Below are 26,159 nucleotides of genomic sequence, written 5' to 3'. Positions count from 1 at the left end.
GAGCACCGAGAGTACCCACTAGGCCACTACGCAGGTGTACTTCCCCTGCATTTATAGTACAACGATGGTTCTAGAGAACAGTAGTACCCTCCACTTCCAACTGTAGCTCCTTGGCCCTAAGATTCAAGAGTTTAAAACTGGTGCACTATACTAGACTAGACTAGAAGTACAGTACATCGCACTACTAGTTGAGAAGAGTAGTACTAGTACTTCTACATTACGAGTACGTACTCCTCCGTCACATAATGTAAGACGTTTTTTGACACTAGTTGGCGTGTACAAAAAAGGGCAAAAACATACCCAAAATTTCTTAATCCACGCCAAAAACTACTACCTAGTGCCAAAAATTTCTTACTAGTGCTATTATTTACATTATAATGCAATCCCATAACGTTCCATAATCCCTTTCTTTCAAAAAAATCTCTTTTGGAGAGAAGATTGCTGTCTCACTAGTAGAAAACAGAGCTTTAAAATAGGTTCATAAGGGCCTTTAGTGCCGGTTCCATAACCGGCACTAATTGGTGGGCACTAAAGGCCCCCCCTTTAGTACCGGTTCGGCACGAACCGGCGTTAAAGTGCCACCACGTGGCGTGAGCTCGCGCCCTGGTACGGGGGACCTTTAGTACTGGTTGGTGTTACCAACCGGTACTAAGGGTTTTTTTTGAATATTTTTTTGAAAATTTTGGAAATTTTTTTTGATTATTTTTTTTCGATTTTTAATTTTTCTGAATTATTTGGTGATTTAGTCTCTAATCACCTCTCTTAACTGCTCAAGTGTGGATCACTCATTCCAAATCATCTAACTTCCCGACCGGTCACCCATCCCTCTCACTACTCCAGCCCGAGCATGCTTAACTTTCGGGTTCTATTCTCCTTCGTTTCCAAGTCTGCACTTGTTGTTTTCCTGACAATAGTAAGATGTCAATCCTATTAACCCTCGGGAGTTTAGCTTGAGCATGAAGTCACACATTTCACTGTTTGAGTTTGAAACTATTATTCTAAAAAACAGTAATTATTTAGTAACACTAATATTTCTTGAATAAGTTTGACCATAGTTTGACCACAGTTTGACCATAGTTTGACCATAGTTTAACCATAGTTTGACCAGATTTGACCAAAATTCAAAAAATTGAAATAATTATTTAGTAACACTAATATTCTTGAATAATTATGTAGTAACATTAATACTTATTGAATAAGTAGTTTGACCAGATTTAACAAAAAAAAATTAAAAAACTTAAATTTGACCATATCTTTTTTTCCTTTTGGAATTTGAGGATTCTAAAAAACTGCAAACAGGCCATTGGCCGTCTCCATCGGATGCGTATTTTCGTGCTGAATTTTTTGATATATTATACGTTTTTTTCCGACATCGTATGCAAAAGTTATAGCCGTTTTACATTTTCCCTACACTTTTTGCAAAACATGTCCAAATTTAAGTTTTCAATTTTTCCTAACTAGTAGATGTAGTAATATAACTACCTCTCGAAGGATTTTATTTTTGAAGTTTTTATCATTTTCTTTTGATTTTTTCAAAATTGAAATGGCGCCACACAGGGGGGGTAGAGTTTGAAAATTGCCCTATAGTGCCGGTTTGTGTCACAAACCGGTACTATAGGTCAGACCCCTTTAGTACCGGTTCGTGTCACAAACCGGTACTAAAGGTTAGCCCTTTAGTACCGGTTTGTGACACGAACCAGTACTAAAGGTGATCGTGGGGCCCCGGCCTGACGCCAGCCTGCCATCACCCCTTTAGTACCGGTTCGTGGCACGAACCGGCACTAAAGGTTCAACACGAACCGGCATTAATGCATAGCCGTTCGAACCGGCACTAATGGTACCATTAGTGCCGGCTCAAATTCAAACCGGCACTAATGTGTCTCACGTTTGACCCTTTTTCTACTAGTGTCTCCACGCGAGCTTCTCATAGGCCAGCGCCACCGCATGTAGTCATGTGAGAGAGAGGGAGACATCCATGCAGCATGCAGAGAGAGGAGAACGCGGGCGGATAGCCAATGGGCCGCAAGGGGCATTTTAGCTGCTAGCTCCTCCCATCCTTGTGCCAGGGGTATTTCCATCCAGAAAGCATGCAGCGAGCCCCTGCCTTGGTATCCGGGTCTGCTCTTATGCGCAGAGTAAAAAGAATCGGAGGGAGTACTAGTAGTAAATAATAGCCTCACCCCTTCGCTGAGGAACGATCTACAGTTGGAAGGGACGAGGCCCTGCGGTTACTACGCTCTTATCTCCTCCTCGCCAGTTCCCCTCCCCCGAAGAGAAGGCAGTTCGTCGCTGCTCCAATGGATTTGCCAGGCGGTTCTCCTCCTCGTCTGGGCTGGGAGACCTTGGACGAAGATCCAGTGGGAGAAATCGCACGCCGCTCCGACGTCCTCACCGCCGCAAGACTCAGTGCTTCCTGTACCAACTTTTCCAAGACGCTGCTTAAACAGGCCACGCTTGTTGGTCTTCCATGTGTCCTCTAGGAGAAGGTTCTTCTATGGGACAATCCTTTGAACAGTCCACCGCTCCCTGGCCATGGTTGCACGTTGACTCCGCTAGAGTTGCCGACGTTGAGAGGTAGTCGGATTTTGTCCGATGAGCAGGTTAGTAATGGAGTTTGATCATGTAGTACTTAGTTATTCCATTTCCATCCCGTAATTTCTCCGCTGCCCACCGTCTTATATATAGGTCTGGGTTGGTGCCAACGAAGATTGGCTTGCATACCTCCGGCCGGATACCACCATCATTTTGCACAACATCCACAACAGTGCGGCCGTTCCGGTAGATCCCTTCTCCACCATTGGGACCAGCCTTCCGGACTGGCTGGGCTTGAATACGTATGATGATGCCTACATGAGATCGAAGAAGATAGCAATTTCGGACCTGCCGGCAAAGCGACACGGCTACGACGATTGCTATCTCATCGCGGTGTTCGACATAAGGATTGCCATCAATGCAAGAGGCAGTAACGGTAGAGGCTGGCGCATGTTGGCGGCAGCAGATTTGTACCCCTACATGTTCGAAGACGCCGTGCGCCATCTAGGCCACATCTTCGAGGTGACAAGCCAGGGGACTTGTTTCATCTGGTTGCCATCCTACGATACGGGAGATTACAAACAGAATGCAAAAACCATCATTTGCATCCCTAACGGTACTCCATTGTTTTGCAGGGACCAGTCATCCCCCGATCAAAATAAGATCACTAATCCTGGATGTGCATTTGCATCCGCGATTCGGTCTAACCTGGAACCTTGTAGCTGACTTTGGCATATTGGGATCAACTATCTTAGCATTCGTTACCCATGGTACCACTGATGTGCAACATGGTCACACAATCTACCACGATCGGACCGTCACCATCTACCCAGGTATTCCATTTTTTAACCCTCTCGCCTTCTCTTTCATTGTTGTACTAGTAGTATACTTTGTCGTACTGGTAGGAGTACTTTTTACCTTGGAGGACGCGTATAGCTAGCTAGGCCCTTGAAGACTTGAACCCACTAGCTGCCACCATTTTTGTTTTTCCATGTCTTACTATCTCATCCATGTAGCCAAGAGTGGGTATATATAATAAGCCGATTATTTTACTTCCTCTATACCAGAGTAGTACTATTTGCTGCACAGTATTACTGACCGCCATATTTGAGCACAAATTATTATGCATGGACCTTGACTTTGTACGTCACCATGTGTCTAGATCTGGGATGCCGCGTGTACCAGATGAACGGCGCCGAGTTCAACCCTCGTGATGCTACATGGGTGCCGAGGAACACTCTTGGAGAGTACTCGCTTTTCATCGGGGACAGCTACCCTATTGTACACTCGTCGCATCACTTTGTTAATCTGCATTCATGTCGACCCCTCAGGGATCCTTTTCTATGGAACTACTATGGTACTACTATTCATGCATTTGGTTAGAAGGAGTGGAGCAAAGCAAAACTGGAGGATTTTTTCCTTTGGTGTCTCTTTCAAAGAAAAAATGTTGGAATGTTAATATCCACTTGGATGTCCTTTTAGAAATAATATGCATGAAGAACATGACTAATTGCATTACTGGCATAATAAGATTCTTATTTTTTCTTTTTTCACGTGGTTTCACTTTAATTTGACCATGTTTCTCCATGCCCATGTTCTTCCAATTCATGTGAACCAAATACCCAGGTTGACAGAAATCCTATGTTTCCAAATGCTCTGTTTTGCACGTGCAGCCCCATCCTATTCCTGTGTTTTTCCTGTCCCTGCATTTCTAGAATCCTCCAATTCTAAGGAGCCCTTATAGATTTACTTCATTTTTAGATAGGCATCAAAGAAAACTCTATGTGTTATGTCCTGCTCCTGCCGATTAACATTGTTTGTCTTGTCCTGCTTCACCCTCGCCGCCGTACACCTCACCGGAGCTGCTCCAATGACGGAACCTTCCATCATAGCGGAGCGGTACCCTTGGTGCCATTTCCAGAGGCCTCCGATCTTCTTCCCCGCCTCCGACAATCACACCAGCATCACCATCCTCCGCGTCCAACCCAATGATGTTGAGGTCGACAAGGCTATGCCAAAGAGGTTGTACACTCGTCGCATCACTTTGTTACTCTGCATTCATGTCGATCCCTCAGGGATCCTTTTCTATGGAACTACTATGGTACTACTATTCGTGCATTTGGTTAGAAGGAGTGGAGCAAAGCAAAACTGGAGGATTTTTTTCTTTGGTGTCTCTTTCAAAGAAAAAATGTAGGAATTTTAATATCCACTTGGATGTCCTTTGATAATTAATATGCATGAAGAGCGTGACTAATTGCATTACTGGCATAATAAGATTCTTATTTTTTCATTTTTCACGTGGTTTGACTTTAATTTTACCATGTTTCTCCATGCCCGTGTTCTTCCAATTCATGTGAACCAAATGCCCAGGTTGACAGAAATCCTATGTTTCCAAATGCTCTGTTTTGCACGTGCAGCCCCATCCTATTCCTGTGTTTTACTGTCCCTGCATTTCTAGAATCCTCCAATTCTAAGGAGCCCTTACAAATTTACTTCATTTTTAGATAGGCATCAAAGAAAACTCTGTGTGTTATGTCCTGCTCCTACCGTGCCATCATCCACCCCACCTGAGGTGCACCATCGACAGAAGCATTCATGGCAGCAGAGATTCGCCTTGCAGAATTTCTTTCATCGCGTCAGATCATCTTCCTCATTGTCGGCAGCCATGCTAACTACATTACCATCATCGACTGAGCAGATGAACCTGAGGACTGCATAGTTTCGGAAGAGAGGTCGCAGTCTTTCGTGTTTGCTTATGTTATACATCGATTATTATTACTTGCTACTTTATCGTTCAAACCTGAGTTTTAAAATGCCCGTGGTTCTCATATCGAGGCAGCAATGAATAGTATTTGTCTACGATCTGGTTCATCTGGGGTCTTCTATGTGGTTCATGTTGGGTGGGCAACAAACAGCAGATGAATGCCTATCTTTTTAAACTGAAGCTATAATCTACCTGCTATCATTTGTTTTGGATCGATCCACTCATTTTCTACCATTAGTCTTGATTTCTTCATGCACCCCTCAGGTGTTAAAAAACCTAACCATTTTTTAATTATGCATGTCAGTTATTATACACAACCGTACTGAACATGTAGAGAAAAAGAGAAGATCGTTGCGAGGGAATATAAGGGCATACAGACGCCGCTCCATGGTGGGCGAAGTGGGCCCCCTCCCGCCATTCCAGATTGTATTCCAGAGGAAGATAACTGTTTAGTTGGGGATTCAGAGGGAGCTGATCACTCCTATTTACCACCTGAGGTGTTTGCTCTAACCTGGCATGCTGATGTTGGTCATATCATGCATATGGCGCCTCCCATTGCTTACATTATACATATTATATGTCATCAGCTTAGTTTAGATTTTCTTTGTGTGAATGCCACCTATTTGTTTTCTATATCATACTCCCACCTTTCCTAAATATTTTTCTTTTTACAGATTTCAACAAGTGACTACATACGAAGCAACATGAGTGAATCTACACTATAAAATATGTCTATATACATCCGTTTGTGGTAGTCCATTTGAAATCTCTAAAAGGACAAATATTTAGGAATGGAGGGAGTATATGGGAATTATGCAATGCAATCTTCTTTAGCCAGGCATCATATACGTGAATCATGCAATGACATCCTGTTTAGCCAGTCATCGTATATGTGAATTGTATCGTGCCATTTTTTTCATAATGTATTCCATTTGTAAACAATGTTATACATTCATCTACTCTTCCTATGCATCAGCCATTTGAGTCATTCATTGGAAAATCTGGAGTGGAAACAAGGTCTTCTGAGCAGTCAGTGCTACCTGTCGATGCAGTTGCTAGTTATATATAGCTCCTCAGAGGAGGATTCAGAGACAGATGACCAGTCGTATTCCCCCCGAGGTGCATGCTCTAACTTGGCAGGGTTATATTGATCATATCATGCATATGGTGTCTTGCATTGCCATGCCATCTGCTTAGATTAGACATGCTTTGTGTGAATGTCTCCTGTTTGCTTTCTATATCAGATATGTGAATTATGCAATGCCATGTTTTTCAGCCTGTTATCATATATATGAATTATGCACCACCATGTAGCCAGGTATCATATATGTGAATTATCTCATGCCATCTTTTTTTCATTACGTATTCCATTTGTCGACAATCTGTGACATTGAACTACTCTTCATGTGTATCAGCCATTTGAGTCAGTTATGGAAAAATCAGGAGTGAAAACAAGGTCTTCAGAGCAGGCAATGGTACCTGTTGAAGCATATATCTCGATGGTTATAGGGAGCTCCTCAGAGGACGATTCAGAGACAAATGACCAGTCCTATATCCCACCTGAGGTGTATGCTCTAAGTTGAAAATGTTTATATTTCTCATATCATGGATATGGCGTCTTGCGTTTCTTAGTTTAGACATCATTCCCACAATATTGAATTCCATCTGCTTAGTTTAGAGATCATACATGCGAGTGCCAGCTGCTTAGTATATGAATCAATTATGTCAATTATATCATGCCATCCTGTATATTTAGACAACATGTATGTGAATTATTTCATCCCAACCTATTTTAGAAAGACATCATATAGTTTTGTCATGCCATCGTGTTTAGATACTCATCATATGTTGAATTATGCCATTATATCCCGTTAAGTTATCCATCATATATCTGAAACTATGTCATGCTATCCTGTTTAGTTAGGCATCATATATGTGAAATTGTGTCTTGCTGTCATGTTTGGTTAGAAAACATATGTGTAAATTACCACATTTGTTTATCATACAATGTCTGTACGTTCAATTTATTTTCTTGTTTATCATACATTTGAATTGGAGGGGGTGATGGCAGTATCTAATGCAGATAGAACCAAGGTTTTACTGGACCACAAACTAGCCCCACCACACATAATCGAGATTCTTCCAAATTGCACACTTACACCATTGGGCAGAGAACCAGCTACAACCCATCTAACCCCAATCCCAGCGGATAGTAACCCACTTCTAGTTGACAAAGCACCATGTCCACCACAAAGTGCCCCCACACGAGCAGTTTGTAAAGCAACTGCAGTGCCAAAAGCACGAAGACCACCACAGAGAACCCAAACTCCATGTTTAAAGCAGAAGAGCAACTATTCTCAGGTCAGATTCCGTAGCAATGGTCCATACTCCTTTGATGCTGCATCACTGTATTTACTCATACCAACTACTTTCGATTTTGAAGGATCCAATTGATACTCTAATGGCGCAACATGTATGTTTTAAACTTATTTCTTTAACTGGATTGTTGTTCTAACTTCTTGCTCTATGTTGATTTCAATTTCAGTTGTATAAACAGTTATGTTATCATGTGATGCACGTTACAAGTGTTGCCAATGCTGTGTAGTTTATCACACTTACATTCTGTCTATGTTGCTGTGTCTTAAAAATATATGAGTTGAACTATGTCTCTATCTTGATTTGGCAACATAAACTAGAATTATATGGACAATACAGTGACCATAGTACACACACACACACACACATATATATATGTGTGTGTGTGTGTGTGTGTGTGTGTGTGTGTGTTTCATGTTGTTATCCTGTCCACCTTACTATTGAACCGATTTGCCGAAATGAGTTTCGTATACTACATGCTAAACTTGTGATGTGTCTGCTTGTTTCTCTTGTAGTATGCGAACAGAATATTGGAGAAGAGCACCCCACTATGCAATGGTAGAGAAAGTAATGCAGTTCAAGATAGTGACACTAGTAGAAAAAGGGTCAAATGTGAAGCACATTAGTGCCGGTTTGAATTTGAGGCGGCACTAATGTGACCATTAGTGTCGGTTCCAACGGCTAGGCGGGCGGGCATCATTAGTACCGGTTCGTGGGCAATCTTTAGTACCGGTTCATGCCACGAACCGGTACTAATGAGGCTGTGTCAGGCTATGGTCAGGCTGGGGCCCCCACGAAGACCTTTAGTATCGGTTCATGCCATGAACCGGTACTAGAGTTTCCTTGTAAGCTGATTTTTAGACCCACCTCGCCAAGAGAGAGGCAGTATGAGCGGTTTATAAGCCGTGAGTGCACAGACAATGACGAAGAGTTGCAATGATCACCTGCATGTTGATTAGCTTCAAGCCTTGCAGAATAGCATAGATTGCATTGAGCTATGTGCAGTGCAGTCTACACTATTCCGAATGGCTTGAAGCAAATTAACCAGCATTGCACCTCTTTTTTATTTTTAAGAACTTATTTGAACTCCGGACTTCTTTTGTGTTCAGTATGCAGCATTCAAAGCGACGTCATCAATTTCCAACATGTTCTGACATCATTTGTTGTTTTTCGGTCATTTACCTAATTGTTTAGAGAGCTAAATCACTACAAAATGAATCTTGAAAATGTTGAAACTTGGCATGGTATCATCATATCACCCGCATAGCATGTGCGAAAGAGTAGAGAGGGTCACGGCAAAAACTAGACGCACTTCATGTACAAACTGGACAAACTCTTTCGGAGTATCAAGGTTTCGGACGAGAACTCATCTGTTACACGGCCACTTCAATGTTTTTTAAACTTATTTGAACTCCGGACTTCTTTTGTGTTCAGTATGCAGCATTCAAAGCGACGTCTTCAATTTCCAACATGTTCTGACACCATTTATTGTTTTTCGGTCATTTACCTAATTGTTTAGAGAGCTAAATGACCGTGAAATTGATAATCACTACAAAATGAATCCTAAAAATGTTGAAACTTGGCATGGTATCATCATATCACCCGCATAGCATGCGCGAAAGAGTAGAGAGGGTCACGGCAAAAACTGGACGCACTTCGTGTACAAACTATATAAAAAAACTATACAAAAAATTACTCAAAAATAAATAGAAGAAAATAAATAATTCAGAAAAGAGAAAAAACTATATAAAAAACTACTCAAAAATAAATAGAAGAAAATAAATAATGCAGAAAAGAAAAAACTATATAAAAAATTTGTTGGCGCGCTGCCCAGTGGGCCTGCTAGACCTTGGGTGTGCAAATGCAGGCCCAGAAGGGCCAGCAGGCTCATAGGGTAGCGCACCCTAGTTAATTAGGCCCAGAAGCCTACTATATAGAGAAGCTCGAAGGAGAAGCCTCGGCTGGGTTTATAAACCAGTGCGGCTGCCCTTCGCTCGGCGAGGTGGGATTAAACATTGTGCATCGCCGGTGGCAGAGCACAACCTTTAGTACTAGTTGGTGGCTCCAACCGGTACTAAAGGGGGGGTCTTTAGTACCGGTTCGTGGCACGAACCGGTACTAAAGGGGCCGTTTCCCGCCCCTTGGCCTGGCGAAAATTGGCCTTTAGTACCGGTTGGTGGCTCCAACCGGCACTAAAGACCCCTCCTATATATATGGAACCTACGAAAAAATCAGTTTCATCGACCACCAGTAGTTCTTCTCGATCCAAACTTCTTCACCGCGTCTGTCGCCCCATCGCACGCCGCCCTCGCCGCCCCCGCCGCCCGTCGTCGCCGTCACCGCCGTCGCCCACGCCACCCGTCGTCGCCGTCACCGCCATCGCCCCCGCCACCCGTCGTCGCCGTCACCGCCCGGCCCGTCGCCCCCGCCGCGTCCGTACGTCGCCGCCGCCTCTCACCCGCCGCGCCCGTCCCCACGTCATCGCTCGCCGCCGCCCGTACGCCGCCGCCCCCCGTACACCGCCGCCCCCCGGTCGTATACACACACACACACACAGAGACACACACACACACACACCACACACACACAGACTTTTTTACTTATTTTCTATTTTCTGTTGTTTAGATTAATGTTAGATAAATTACATAGATAATAATGTTAGAATGTTAATGTTAGATGAATTATATGGAAAAGATGTTAAATATTAATGTCAAATATATTTTACATGAATTAGAACAAGTTGAACTAGTTGAATTAGTATAGCTAGATATTAATTAGGTATATATATGAGATTTGAACTAGTTGAATTAATATAACTAGTTTATTTTTAGTATGAAAATTAATAGAACAAGTTTATTTTTAGTAAGAAAATTTAGGTATATGAGCTTTGATGATCTAATCAAAATATTACTATATAGAACTACCTACTTTATTTTAGTAAGAAATTAATAGAACTAGTTTATTTTTAGTAAATGCTTAGTTGAATTAATAGAACTAGTTTATTTAGTTGAATTAATAGAACTAGTAAGTGTTTAATGTTTCACCTATATATGAACATATATGTTAGATATTAGATATAAATTATATGTTAGATATATATTTAATTTAGTTATATGAATATAAATTATATCTTTCGGACGAATATCAAAGTATATGCCATAAATTATATGAGATTTGATGATCTAATCAAAATATTACTATATAGAACTACCTACTTTATTTTAGTAAGAAATTAATAGAACTAGTTTATTTTTAGTAAATGCTTAGTTGAATTAATAGAACTAGTTTATTTAGTTGAATTAATAGAACTAGTAAGTGTTTAATGTTTCACCTATATATGAACATATATGTTAGATATTAGATATAAATTATATGTTAGATATATATTTAATTTAGTTATATGAATATAAATTATATCTTTCGGACGAATATCAAAGTATATGCCATAAATTATATGAGATTTGATGATCTAATCAAAATATTACTATATAGAACTACCTACTTTATTTTAGTAAGAAATTAATAGAACTAGTTTATTTTTAGTAAATGCTTAGTTGAATTAATAGAACTAGTTTATTTAGTTGAATTAATAGAACTAGTAAGTGTTTAATGTTTCACCTATATATGAACATATATGTTAGATATTAGATATAAATTATATGTTAGATATATATTTAATTTAGTTATATGAATATAAATTATATCTTTCGGACGAATATCAAAGTATATGCCATAAATTATATGAGATTTGATGATCTAATCAAAATATTACTATATAGAACTACCTACTTTATTTTAGTAAGAAATTAATAGAACTAGTTTATTTTTAGTAAATGCTTAGTTGAATTAATAGAACTAGTTTATTTAGTTGAATTAATAGAACTAGTAAGTGTTTAGTGTTTCACCTATATATGAACATATATGTTAGATATTAGATATAAATTATATGTTAGATATATATTTAATTTAGTTATATGAGATATTTATGTCTTCGATATAAATTATATGTTAGATATCATCTTCCGGACGAATATCAAAGTATATGGATTCTAGTAAGTTCATATCGAAGACATAAATATGGATTCTAGCTAAGTGATCAAGTATATGCCATATCCATATTACCTCAATCACTTAAGTAGGTGATCAAGTATATATAATATGGATATGACATATACTTGATGACTTAGCTAGGATCCACACGCATCCAGTCAAACTAATCACCTAATGATTTAACAACTCATTATAATGTCAAACAATCACAAAATTAAATTGAAAACACAAAATTAAAGTAAAAATAAAAAATAAAACCAAAACACACCAAAACATTTAGTACCGGTTGGTGTTACCAACAGGTAGTAATGTCCTACGCGCCCACGGAGCTGCCTCGTGCCACGTGTTTGCCCTTTAGCACCGGTTCGTGCTGAAGCGGTACTAAATGGGGGGGGGGCTTAGTGCCTACAATTTAGTGCCGGTTACCGAACCGGCACTAAAGCCCCTTACGAACCGGTGCTATTGCCCGGTTCTGCACTAGTGTGAGGCATCCTTGTTGGTCTCCAAGAAAGGTGATAAAAACGATCTTGTAGATATTGAGAAAACCCCACAGTCCTGCGTTGATGTAGTGTTCGAGTTACTGGCCAGTACCGCTAGCACAAGCTGTTTGAACTCGCTGCCTGAATCACTTCGGCTTCTTCAGTCTCATCTACAGGATGAAAGGCATCAGTTAGCTGTGCTGCAGCAAGAAGCCGAAGGATGAGAAAGTCCCTGCAGAATTCAAATGCATACCTTTTTGTGCAACAACAAGTGCTGAAGGATTTAAGTGCCAAAAGAGAGAAAGTTAATAAGCTTGCTAAGCATCATGCCAGCATTATGGGTACCCAGGATATTGTTTCTTGAGCTCTTCTGGAGTGGTTTCAGTTCTGGACTTGTTTTTCTACGGCGTTTATTTGCACTGGTCGCCAACTTTGACAACCAGTGTATATGATATGCTGCTTTGTTCCCTATATTTGCATTGGTGGCGAACTTTGATGCCGAGTGGATGTAATATGTGTAATATCTGTGATAGCCTAGCGTAAGTTGCTTGCTTATTTATTTCCTTGCTATCTTGTTTATTTGTTTGCTTGTAGTCAGTGCAGTTCTTTTTCCGCGGTTTGCTAGTGGCCGCAATAACCTATTTTTAAAAACTAGGCCACAATAGCCATGGGCTACATATTTACTGTAGTTACCATGGGCCTCCTATAGGCCGTAGAAACAATGGGCCTTCTAAGGTCCATAGAAACAATGGGCCTTCTATGGTCCGTAGCATCAATGGGCCTTCTACGGGCCATATGATCGATCGGCCAAACATGCACTGGTGCACGTCGGTCCTAAACAAATGGTTTTTAACCCCTTTCCGCTACGGCATATGGAACCGTCTCCAAGTGAGTGTGGGCGATAGGGGGGTCCTTCCCACACGACCCAGAAACCGTCGGGGATAGGAAGCCTTGATGCATACAGTTGTCCCCGTATAACCGTTTCCGATATCTCGAATATCCCAAATGATTCATCCTTGCCACTCATTTTTTCTCGCATTGCCATCGCAGTCGGAGTTTTGTGGTTCTGCCTAAAACCAGGCAGATTCCAGGCACGGCAGTTTTCTAGGTAGATTGTAGGCACGGGAGATTTACGATGCCTGGCACATCACAAACAGTTCATGATTATAAACCGTGTACGATAGGTTGACAATCACACACATTTAGTTTTCCCGCACCCTATGTGATAGTGTCTAACATCACACATGCTTTGCAAATGGAAACTGTGTGCATGCTTGCACACGTTTCCTCTCTGTGAACCATCTCAGATTATGGTGTATATCGCAAACGTTTGTGTTTTACCAACTGTGTGTGCCATAATGACCCGCACAACATAATTTCACCCTATTTTAATTGCTGCTATTTAAAATTGTACCTAATTTAAACTTGAAAGTAGGCTATAGCTTTATTCATATCCATCAGGTTCAAACAACCAATGCATTATTTGATTCACATGTACATATGTTTAAGAATTACATAAGCACCAAATAAAGAATGATGTACTAGGGTTCTATACTTGTACTATTATAGATGGTAAAGAAAGAGGCGACAGACATTCCAGTTGCTGAACATGGTGACGCGGAATGGCCCTATTGTGCTCTCCTGGATGTAGAAGGCATGCAGGACTCTAGTCCAACCCCTTGTGATGGCCGGCCACCAATCATGTAGTTTGAGAGGTAATCTTGAGTTAACTGCTTCAGGATCCACTTCAAAAGAAAAAAGATTCAGATATTGTCATCTAACACAACTCATTACGGGCAGTAAAAAGAAGGCTATAGGGTTCTTACTTACCATCCTGCAGTTCACTGTTGTCTTGCATATAGTGTAAACAAATAGTTCGATTGACATCTGTTGACCCATTTTAGTAACAATCTTTATCAGTTTCCTCACTTGATGCTGGTTCATGAATATCTCATTGCCCCATACGCAGAAGGGTCAAAGTGTGGATCTTTGGCAATGATATATGTACCTAAAAGCACCAAGTTAATATTAGAAGCTAAACAACAATTGAAAAATGATGTAGTACAACACTCCATCCATCCCATTATATAAGATTTTATTACATGTATATCTAGACATCATCAGAACATTAAGGTAACACTCTTCCTTGTTGTTATGTATCCTGGGATTGCATATTTAGTCATTCAGTACAATGCATGTTGCTAAACAACAATTGAAAAATGAAAAGGCATGTTAACTGCAATATCCTTAACAACAACCAAATATTGTAATTCATAGTGGTATTGTTGAAACTGTTATTTATGAAATTGAACTGCACAACAAATAGTTGCACATATAAAGCATCACATTGTGAAGAACTGAAATAAACAAGTCATAAGGACATCTCTAGGCAATCCTTAAAAAGTTATAGGACTAAAACCCTTAGTGGATATATGTATATACTCCAGCAATTTTTGGCCTTTTCTAGTCGATCCCCTAAACTTAAGGTTGTAAACTTCAATTTGATCAAGTTCAAAGCAGGTTCAACCGAAAGTAGCATGCATTCAAACATAAACATAGATAGTTTTGCATAACCGAACATAAAACTTAAATTTAAACTAAGCTAAACTACTTTCGGTCGAAGAAGAGGTCGAGCCAATCCTTCCTCGTCATGTACGGTGTGCCGCGAGCCGGGTATGGGCCAGTACTGTCGTCGGGGTCATTGGGGAAGGCACTCCTCCACTCGTTGACGTCGATCTCCTCGTCCTCGGGGCCCACCTCAACGCCCTCCGTGCCGCCGTCGCCGCCGCCTTCGCCCTCGTCATCAGAGTAGAGCGCGATAACCTCGCCGCCCTCCGCACCACCGTCCTTGCTGCCTTCGACCTCCTCATCGGAGGAGAGCGCGATATCCTTGCCACCCTCTGTGTCAGCGGAGCTCTTGCATGTAGGCCTCGTCGGTGGCCTCGGCCTTGAGATTCTCCCATGACTCACGGTCCTCCCTCGCCATAGCCGAGCTCACCACCCTGGCTCCAGTGGGACGAGGTGGACCGGACGTGTGCCGAAGGGGAAATTGAGCCTAGCCATCGCGCCGTGGTAGCGGATCTGCCAGCGGTCGTACTCCATGGCTGCAAGCTCGGCCGTGTGGAAGCTACCGAGCAACTGGCGGGTGTGGGTCTCTCAATCTGTAATCTCGGTGACCCACGTCCCCCACCGCCGCTGCCGGACCCCAAAGTAGGACTTCATCGGCTCCCGGGTCCAAGGGAGGACGGAAAGTCCTTGAACCGGCGTAGGGGCGCGGCGGCGGGCGGATTAGGGGACCGGCGACGGCAGATCGGACCCGCGGAGGATGACTGGGACACCTCGGCGGCCAACTTGCTGGCGTCGTGCAACAAGGCCACAATAAACCTCTTTTTGTCCATTGGCTACTCGAGCTCCCCGGCACACAGGCATAGGTTGAGGATGGAGGCGCCGGTGATGGCGGCGACCTACCAATGGTTTTGAGGGTTGTGTGTGTTTGTGTGAGCGGAGGTTGCGTTTGAGGAAATACTGCGGCAACTTAAAATTTTACTAGGCGGGAGTAACAACGCGGGGCTACTGAAAATTTGGATCAAGGGCGAGCAGATATTTTTGAGATTGCGAGGGATGCAGAGGCGGGAGTAAAATGCCGGGGCTACTGAAAATTTGAATCAAGGGAGCAGAGCGGGAATAATAGACATCGCACATGGTCCGCACATACTAATCGTGTGCTATCAAACATTAAAACCTTCCAAGCGGTAGATATTTTTGAGATTGCGAGGGTTGCAGAGGCAGGAGTTTTGGGGGAGCGAGCTAGTGTGCCTGACATGCCGGCTGTGGACTGTAGCCGATGCACCTTCTCGCGTAAGCCATAGGCGTACTATACACCGACGTTGCTCCAAGATATTTTGTACTACATCTCACACGGTTGGTGAGAATAAACTGTGTGGGATCTACTTGAATTGAATTACAAAATGGGGTCACAGCAGCAATGGACGGTGTTTGAATTGCTAGACCTTTTATCTGAAGTGAACATGCAACTGTATGTGTGTCGTAAAAGAATTGGAATTATTCAGGGCGTTTGGACATTTCATACATTAAACTGGTTTTCTAGCCATTTTAGGTGCACAATTCAAAATTAAATTACGTGCACATGCTCCGGTGCATACAAATTGGTTGAAAAATCAAATCTGTGTCCTTCAGTGCATGCTTAGGTCCCATGGAAGAAATGGGAATGAATTTTTCGGGGTTCGTTTGGCCTTTTTATACATTAACTGGGTTTTCTAGGCATTTTATGTGCATAATTCAAATTTGAACTACAAGCACATGCTCCAATGCACCAAAGTTGGTTGAAAAATCCCATGTGTATCCTTGTGTGAATTTCTAGGTCCCATGCAAGAGATGGGAATGAAATTCAAACACCAGGGCACTGTTGATTGCTGGCAAGACGTTGAGATGCCTGGTTTTTAAATTCTAGTAAATCCAAAACTCGTATGAAATTCATGAAACTTGGCATGCTACCATGGAGCGGCATGAACATGTCGTGGTGAAAATTTTGTCCATTTGGGGCAGGTTCGGATATAAGCTTATCACAACAAGCATGATGGTTTCGATAGGGAATGTACCACCTGTGGGGAGGGGACGGTATCTGTTGCCTCTTATTGCTTTCAAAAAATTTCTAGTGTCAACATAAAACAACAGGAGTGTTGTGTTCAATCTTCGAATTTTTCGGGGTTCGTTTGGCCTTTTTTATGCATTAACTTGGTTTTCCAGGAATTTTATGTGCATAATTCAAATTTGAACTACAAGCACATGCTCCAATGCACTAAGGTTGGTTGAAAAATCACATGTGTGTCCTTGGGTGAATTTCTAGGTCCCAAGGAAGAGATGGGAATTAAATTCAAACACTAGGGCACTGTTGATCGCCGGCAGAACATTGAGATGCCTGGTTTTTAAATTCTAGTAAATCCAAAACTCGTATGAATTTCATGAAACTTGGCATGCTATCATGGAGCAGCATCAACATGCCGTGTTAAAAAATTTGTCCCATTTGGGGCCGGTTCGAGTATATGCTTCTCACGAACCAGAGCTTTCTCACAACAAGCATGATGGTTTCGGTAGGCAACGTCCCACCTTTGGGGACGAAACGATATCCATTGCCTCTTATTGCTTTCAAAAATTTCTCGTGTCAACATAGAACAACAGGAGTGTTGTGTCAATTTTTGGGATTTTTCGGGGTTCGTTTGGACATTTTTATGTATTAATTGAGTTATCAATGCATTCATGTGGAACAGGAGAAGATAACACTCCGAAAGATGCCAAAGACAATGAAGATCCCGTTGACGCAGCCACTTAACAGGATGAACAGGAAGATGGGCAGGTTAGCCTTGGTAAACAGGCCACGCATGAAGACTCGGAGGACGGTAGTTATCTTCCGTTATCCGAGGATCAGGCGAGCCTCGACACTGAGGATTTCATCGTGCCTGAGGAACCTCTTGAGCAGGAGCGCTTCAAGCGCCAGTTCATAGCCACTGCAAGGAGCCTGAAGAAGCAGCAACAGCTTCAAGTTGACCAAGCTCAGCTCAACGACAAATGGACCGATGTCCTAGCAGCCGAAGAATATGGCATCAAGCGCCCAGCCAAAAGCTACCCGAAGCGGAAATTGCTACCTCAGTTCGACGAAGAGGCACCTGAACACATACCACCATCACACAATGCGGCTGACCGACCACCACGTGGTCGAGACAAAATGATAACTCAAGCCGAGCACCAGCCTGCCCCGACGACGGCCATCTATTCGGACGTGACAAAACTAGTCATACGCGGGCTGAAAGCCGCAGATGGACCCATCAGAGCTACTTCGCGATCTGGCCCGATATAGAGGCGCCGCACACCCCGTGGTATGGATTTAATACTTCATTCTCCACATTCATATGGCTCGCGGCGATGACCTTCATGTCATCAAATACCTCCCCCTAAAACTCAAAGGACCAGCCCGACACTGGTTGAATAGCCTGCCCGAAAATTCCATCGGTAACTGGGAGGACTTGGAACAAGCCTTCCTTGATAACTTCTAAGGTACATATGTTCGACCTCCGGACACGGACGACTTAAGTCATATAGTCCAACGGCCCGGGGTGTCCGCCAGGAAATTCTGGACTAGGTTTTAAACTAAAAAGAAGTAGCTCGTCGACTATCCGGATGCCGAAGCCCTAGTGGCCTTTATACACATCATCCACGATGAATGGCTCGCCCGCTACCTCGGCCAAGAGAAGCCAAAGTCCATGGTGGCCCTCACGACACTCATCACCCGCTTTTGTGAGGGCGAGGATAGTTGGCTGGCCCGTAGCAAAAACAATGCAAGCGACGCCAGCACCCCTTAAGCTAAAAATAGCAACGACAAGTCTCGACGCAACAGATACAAGCGTCGAAACAACAATGACAACACCGAGGATATAGCGGTCAATGTTGGATTCGATGGCGCTAAGTCCGGTCAGCGGAAGAAGCTGTTCAGAAAGAACAATTCAGGCCCATCTAGCTTTGACCGCATACTTGATCCTCCATACTAGATTCATGGCACCCAGAAAAACCACCCAATCATACCAACAGAGATTGTTGGGGTTTTAAACAGGCGGCAAGTTAAATGCCGAAAACAAGGATAAGGGATTGCAAAGCGAAGACGACAACGAGGAGCCCCGGTCGCCGAACACAGGGGGACAGAAGAAGTTCCCCCCTCAGGTCAAAAACGGTGAACATGATATACTCTACCCACATCCCCAAGAGGGAGCGCAAGCGCGCGCTCAGGGACGTCTACGCGATAGAGCCAGTCGCCCCAAAATTTAATCCATGGTCGTCATGCCCGATCACTTTCGATCGCCGGGATCATCCGACCAGTATCCGTCATGGCGGTTCAGCCACACTGGTCCTGGACCCAATAATTGACGGGTTCCACGTGACGCGAGTGCTGATGGACGGTGGTAGCAGCCTCAACTTGCTCTATCAGGATACAATGCGCAAAATGGGCATTAACCCATCGCGGATCAAGCCCACAATGACTACCTTTAAAGGAGTCAGACCGGGCATAGAGGCCCGCTCCATGGGCTCAATCACACTAGAGGTTGTCTTCAGATCTCTAGACAACTTCCGAAGTGAGGAGTTAATCTTTGATATCGTCCCCTTTCGCAGCGCTACCACGCACTGCTCGGACGACCCGCATTTGCTCGATTCAATGTGGTGCCACACTACGCTTATCTCAAGCTAAAGATGCCTGGACCACGCGGTGTCATAACAATCAATGGAAGCACGGAACGCTCCCTCCGCACCGAGGAGCACACCGCTGCCTTAGCGGCAGAGGTACAGGGCGGTCTTTTCAGGCAGAAACTCAATTCGGCGGCTAATCCCCCGGACACTGTCAAGAGAGTCCAAACTATTCTGCAAAAGGACAACTTGGCTCGTCAGGAGCTTGACTAGCAATTTAGCCTCCATCCCAGTCCCGACCAAGTGGCGGCAACTGTACCGCGCGTATATAATTACGCACTAAAAATACCAAGGGCATGGCTGGAGGCATACCATCTTGTGTTCCGCAATACGGCTCGACCACTCCGGACACACATAATTTCACTATTTCCTTTTTATTTTTTTAGAGGCCTTTTCTGGCAGCTTGACCATCGATTCTTTTCAAAGGATAAAAACACTAAGGCGATAAGAAGCAGTGAGGTACTGGGGAAACTTTAGGTGGTTTCTTTAAACGACCCCTTTTTCAGGACCCACACGCAGCTCTCCCTTGGTTAAGGCATAGTACATATCCTCCTACTTATCGCACTACTTATATAAATGCGCTTTAATGCACCAAGGAACTTATAATAGAAATAGTTTGCGGCCCAAATTTTATGGGTCTAGCCTACCACTTGTTCTTCTATTGTTTACTTTTTTGCCTTTTCTTTTCTGGTAACTTTATCAGATAACACCCGTACACTCTGTTGCGTTTCAAATTGCCAGGGGCTTCATAGCGCCCCACAACATGGCGACAAAAGTCCGAACACTTTTACAGTACAGTTCGGCACCATGAATTTAGCACTATATGCATTGGCTCCGAATCATGTCTTTGGTCAATAGTTGGGTTGCCCGGCTCCTGTGCTTACTACCTTACGTTACACTGTATCGGCTTGGGTAGTAAAGGGAGAACTACTGCGATTGTGCCCTGGTTTACCCACGTGAGCACCCTAGTAGAGAAAGCCGAAAACTGACTGTCATGATGCAGCGAGAGTCGGTCAGCTCTTCGTAGGTCTCAAATCCTTAGAGAATTTTTCCGCATTACGCGAAGGATTGGTACTTACCCGATCAAGTGTTTATAGCATCCTAGTCCGGATACTAGGGGCTGCGCCTATACTTCTATTTGTCGAACTCCTATGGCTAAGTGAGGGTGCTAGAGCCGCATAGTCTGATTACCTGGTTCGTCGCGCTAAACACCTCCTTCAAGGACCAAACAATTGGATCAAGAGTGTTTGGATTATATCCCGAACACCCCCGTATTTCCTACGTGGGGGCAGAGGCCGACGACTGGACAACCCTCAGATTTCACATAACACGGCCGCACAGGAGGAGAAACTTTTTAACTAAACATTATATTACATAACGATTTTGTTTCATCATACAGGGCAAAGACAACATGATTCTATTCATTCGAAAATAGTGTCTTGCGCACATTGTGTTGCTACAATGCGCGACCCCTCCAGGACATCTGCAAAATACCGCTCAGGCGTGCGGTGCTCCTTGCCCTCTGGCGGCCCCTCGGTCGTCAGCTTGACAGCGTCCATCTTCGCCCACCATATCTTGACGCGGGCGAAGGCCATGCGCGCACCTTCAATGCAGGCCGATCGCTTGACTACGTCCAGCCAAGGACAGACGTTCACCAGCCGCTTCACGAGTCTGAAGTAGCTGCGGGGCATAGCTTCGGCTAGTTCGGCCACCCTATGCAGCTACACCAGCTGTTTCAGCTGATCGGTGAAGGGCACGAGATGCTCTGGCACAAGATACTGCGACCAGAACAACTTCTCCGCCGAGCTCCCTTCTTCGGCTCGGAAGAACTCCGCAGCGTCGGACACACTACGCGGCAGATCTGCAAATGCCCCTAGAGAACTCCGATGTAACGCCCCGAGACCGATGCGCCTAGTGTCTACCAGTTTTCACTGTTGTTGCCTTGTTATTCGCTTGCGTGTTGCATCTTGCCATGTCATCATGTGCATTGCATCATCATGTTTTCAAAACTTGCATTCGTCCGGGTTCCCCCAATTTCGTTCGTTGTCCGTTCTGAGCCCAGACACACTCGCACGCGCCCGCGGCATGTTCAAAATATTATTTTATAAGTGGCCGGAAAATGTTCTCGGAATGGGTTGAAAGTTGGCATGCGGTGTTGTTATGTTGTCAGTAGACCGCCTGCCAAGTTGCATCGCATTCAGAGTCTGTTTGGTAGCCCAACCATTAAACTATAGCGGCAATATAGCCGGCCAAACGTCGGACGTTTTCAGTCTCCGGAAACAGTCGCCGGGTCTCTCTCTTTTCTCTTCTCTCAGCCCAAAGCTTTCTGCACAGTCCGCTATCAACCGCCAGGCCGCGAAACCCCTCCTTGCACATGGCATTGACACCCTCGTGTGCGCGTCCGAAAACTGTCCCGAACCTGACCTGGGCAGTTGTCACCGTTGGACTCAGAACATCCCAAAACATCCCCAAAATATCATCGTTTTATTTATTGGACTCCCTAGCATATTTATTCTCGTCCATCGGATTTCAATTAGATGACCCAAAACCCCTCTCTTTTCCATATATATAGTCCACCTACATACCAAATATGGCTAAACCAAACCCTAGCCTAGCTCCTAACCCTATCCCGCAGCCGCCGCCGCTCTCTCCTCGCAGTCTGCATGCACCCATTCCCGTGCCTCCACTTGGCCAGATCCACTAGTCACCTTCCACCTTGATCTGGAGCCGCCAGATCAAGATCCGATGGCCCCTAGGCCATCAGTTCATCCCCACCGGTCCACCGCAGTGCCTCGCAGCCACGATCCCGCCTCAATCTTCTCTGCCTCGATGGAGCAGTCGTCGCCGGCCACCAGGAGCCGTTGCTTCGCCTCATCCGCGTCGCCAGCGTCCATCCCCGCCTGAACCTCGCGTCATCTCTGAACCTTGTGACCGCTGCATCGTCTCTGCATCAAACGCGCCTCTGTCCGCGTTCACAAGAGCTCACCATTGCCCCAGAGATCCACGGTTGCCATCCCCGACCCGCCTCGGTCCACCGGGTATCCATTCGCGTCCTACTCCGCACCGGATATGGCAAGCCCCGGCCGGATCTTGCACCGTCGCAAGCCCCGCTGCCGGCCACAAAAGTTCCTTGCGCCTCCTCTGCTTCGAGCACTGCTCGATCTGACCGCATCGCCCAAGGCCCCGTCCTCGCCTCCTCCACGTCGTCCTCCACCGGCCATGAACCCAGCCGCCGCCATCTTCTTCACGGAGGTTCGCAGACGCCGCAAGTCCTGCTGGCGCCTGCTTCCTCTCGTCAGAGACGACCCGCATCGACCACCGGCGCCCGTCCCGGCCTTCCTCACTTCCACTCCGTCCTCATCTACACCCTGCCTCGCATGGATTCAGATGAGTCCGTGCCTCCCGCCGCTTCCATTGCCAAACGCCGGTGACCTCCGTTCCGTCTTGCTACTGCCGCCCCGCCATGCTCCTAGAGCCGTGGCGCCCGCTTGTCCTCAAGGTCGCCGGCATGCGTCCCGCCAAGCCGTTGCCTTCCTTCGCGCCGTCCCTGTCGCCCGAGTTGCCATGCCAAGTTCGCCGCACCGCCCCACCAGAGACCGCCAGCACCATCGTCGCCCTGCCTCCCCTGCTTCTACTTCGCGAGGAGGACGACCTCAGCGCCAAGTCCGTCTTGGCCATTGACTGAGTCCTCGCTCGATCTGTTCGAGTCATCGACCCGTACGCAGCCGCGCAGGCCCAGCTCCCTTCGCCCGCGTGGGCCTCCCAGCCGCCAGGCAGCTGCGTTGCCGGGCTCAGCCACTGCTCCGAGCTGGCCCAAGTGCCGTGGTGAGCAACCCAGCCCCCCCCCCCAGATTCGGTCTGCAGACCTTTTTTTCCCGTGTTGCGATTTTAGGATTATCCAGAGAATGCCATATTTGCAGAAAACCCCTCAGCTTCATGCATTTAATAACTAAATAACCGTACAATAGTTTAAAATGATTTATATATATGAAAAATGCTTAGAATTGCATCTAGATTCATAATTTCCAACTTTCATGCATGTTCAAAATGTTTAAACTGTTGTTTCCATTAATTTGCTTAAATAACATGCTAAAATGATTTATTTCATAACTAAATAACCGTAGCTCCAAACCTAACAAACTTTATATGTAAATGGAGTAGAAAAATGCCTAGTTTAGCATGGTGCATATTTCTTGCATGTTTAACAACTATAAAATATGGTTTAGGGCAGTATAGTACTAAATCCATAAATATGCTCATGAGGATTTCTTCGGACTTGTTGCTTGTTGTTCCGGCCTCATTTAAACTTGCCTAGATAGGTAGTTTTCATATGCTCCACCTCTTGCCATGTTTAACAACATTATATTGTTAGGTACCTAAACGAGAGAGAACTAAATATGTCATGTGGTGTTCTGTCAATATGCGACTCGTTGCATATTGAGCTCCACTTAACTTGTAGTTTTGCTTGTGCACTTTGCCATGCCATGCCCTCATTAAACCGGACATGCATCATACTTGGTTGTGCATCATGCCATGTTTATGTGGTGATTGTTTACTATGTTGCTTGCTCCTTTCTGGGTTGCTTCTCCCGTTAGCTTCGGTTTCGTTCCGGAGTTGTGACGATTCTTTCGACTGTCAAGCCTCTAACCCACCTTTCCTAGCAAACCGTTGTTTGGCTATGTTACCGCTTTTGCTCAGCCCCTCTTATAGTGTTGCTAGTTGCAGGTGAAGATGAAGTTTGTTCCATGTTGGAACATGGTTATATGTTGGGATATCATTATTATCTCTTATTTAATTCATGCATCCATATACTTGGTAAAGGGTGGAAGTCTCAGCCTTATGCCTGGTGTTTTGTTCCACTCTTGCCGCCCTAGTTTCTGTCATACCGGTGTTATGTTCCTTGATTTTGCGTTCCTTACGCGGTTGGGTGTTATGCGAACCCCTTGACAGTTCGCTTTGAATAAAACTCCTCCAGCAAGGCCCAACCTTGGTTTTACCATTTGCCTCACCAACACCTACTTTTCCCTTGGGAGTCGCGCTCTCGAGGGTCATCTTTATTTTAACCCCCGGGGCCAGTGCTTGTCTAAGTGTTGGTCCGAAACAAAGCACCGTGCGGGACCGTCCCTTGGAAACTTGGGTTATGCTGGTACCTGGACGCTTAGCTTATCTGTTGTTGCCCTAAGAACGAGATATGTGCAGCTCCTATTGGGATGTCGGCACATCGGGCGGTCTTGCTGGTCTTGTTTTACCATTTTCGAAATGTCTTGCAACCGGAATTCCGAGTATGATCGGGTCTTTCCAGGAGAAGGAATATCCTTCGTTGACCGTGAGAGCTTGTGATGGGCTAAGTTGGGACACCCCTGCAGGGTTTGAACTTTCGAAAGTCGTGCCCGCGGTTATGGGCAGATGGGAATTTGTTATTGTCTGGTTGTAGAGAACTTGACACTTAACTTTAAAATGCATCAACCGCGTGTATAGCCGTGATGGTCTCTTCTCGGCGGAGTCCGGGAAGTGAACATGGTTCTCGTGTTATGCTTGAACGTAAGTAGTTTCAGGATCACTTCTTGATCACTTCTAGTTCACGACCGCTGCGTTGCTTCTCTTCTCGCTCTTATTTGCGTATGTTAGCCACCATATATGCTTAGTGCTTGCTGTAGCTCCACCTCTTTAACTTACCCTACCCATAAGCTTAAATAGTCTCGATCTCGCGGGTGTGAGATTGCTGAGTCCTCGTGGCTCACAGATACTTCCAAACAGTTGTAGGTGCCGACGATACCAGTGCAGGTGACGCAACCCAGCTCAAGTGGGAGCTCGATGAAGATCTTGGTCGTTGTTTTGTTTTGCTTCCTCATGATCAGTAGTGGAGCCCAGTTGGGGACGATCGGTGATCTAGCATTTGGGGTTGTCTTCTTTTATTTTGGTTCCGTAGTCGGACCTTGATTGTATTCTGGATGATGTATGTTTAACTTGTATTTGTGTGAAGTGGCGATTGTAAGCCAACTCTTTATCCCTTTCTATTCAGTACATGGGATTGTGTGAAGATTACCCCTCTTGCGATATGCCTACCATGCGGTTATGCCTCTAAGTCGTGCCCCGACACGTGGGAGATATAGCCGCATCTTGGGTGTTACATCCGAATCCGGGTTAGTAGGAGATATTTCTTCTTCACATGCCTTAGTCACTGCGATCTTCTTGGCCTCCTGGATCTCCCGGAGGCACCCTGGGCTTCAACGCGGACTGCTTCCGCTCTTCGGCGAGCCTTTGAGAGTTCGGCCTCTCGAGCCGAAACATCTCCCTCCAAGGCCTCGTACTTCTTGATAGCATCTTGGAGCTCTTGCTGGACCTCGTTCAGCCTTGCCTTAAGCTTTTTACAAGCAGCCTGCTCCTGGACAGCTTTTCCCTCAACTTCGGCCAGGGCCTTTTTCAGGGCCTCGACCTTGGTCATCGCCCCTACACATATCATGACACTACGGTCAGTATACATCATCTATTCCTTTCAGAATACATAGCGAGTCACTACATACCTTGCTGGTCTTCCAGCTGTTTCCTCGCCTGGCCGAGCTCCTCTTCGGCCTGCTCTAGTTCCTGCTTTAGTCCGGAGACTTCGGCAGTGTGAGAGGTCGCGGCTAACAACGACGCCTGCTTATTCACATCAGACACGGTTCGGTTAGCTTCCTGCAAAATTTAATTGATCCTCTATCTGGCTT

The sequence above is a fragment of the Triticum urartu genome, chromosome 4 (genome assembly GCF_003073215.2).
Source record: "Triticum urartu cultivar G1812 chromosome 4, Tu2.1, whole genome shotgun sequence".
Lineage (NCBI taxonomy): Eukaryota > Viridiplantae > Streptophyta > Magnoliopsida > Poales > Poaceae > Triticum > Triticum urartu.
Note: the sequence above shows the minus strand (reverse complement) of the source record.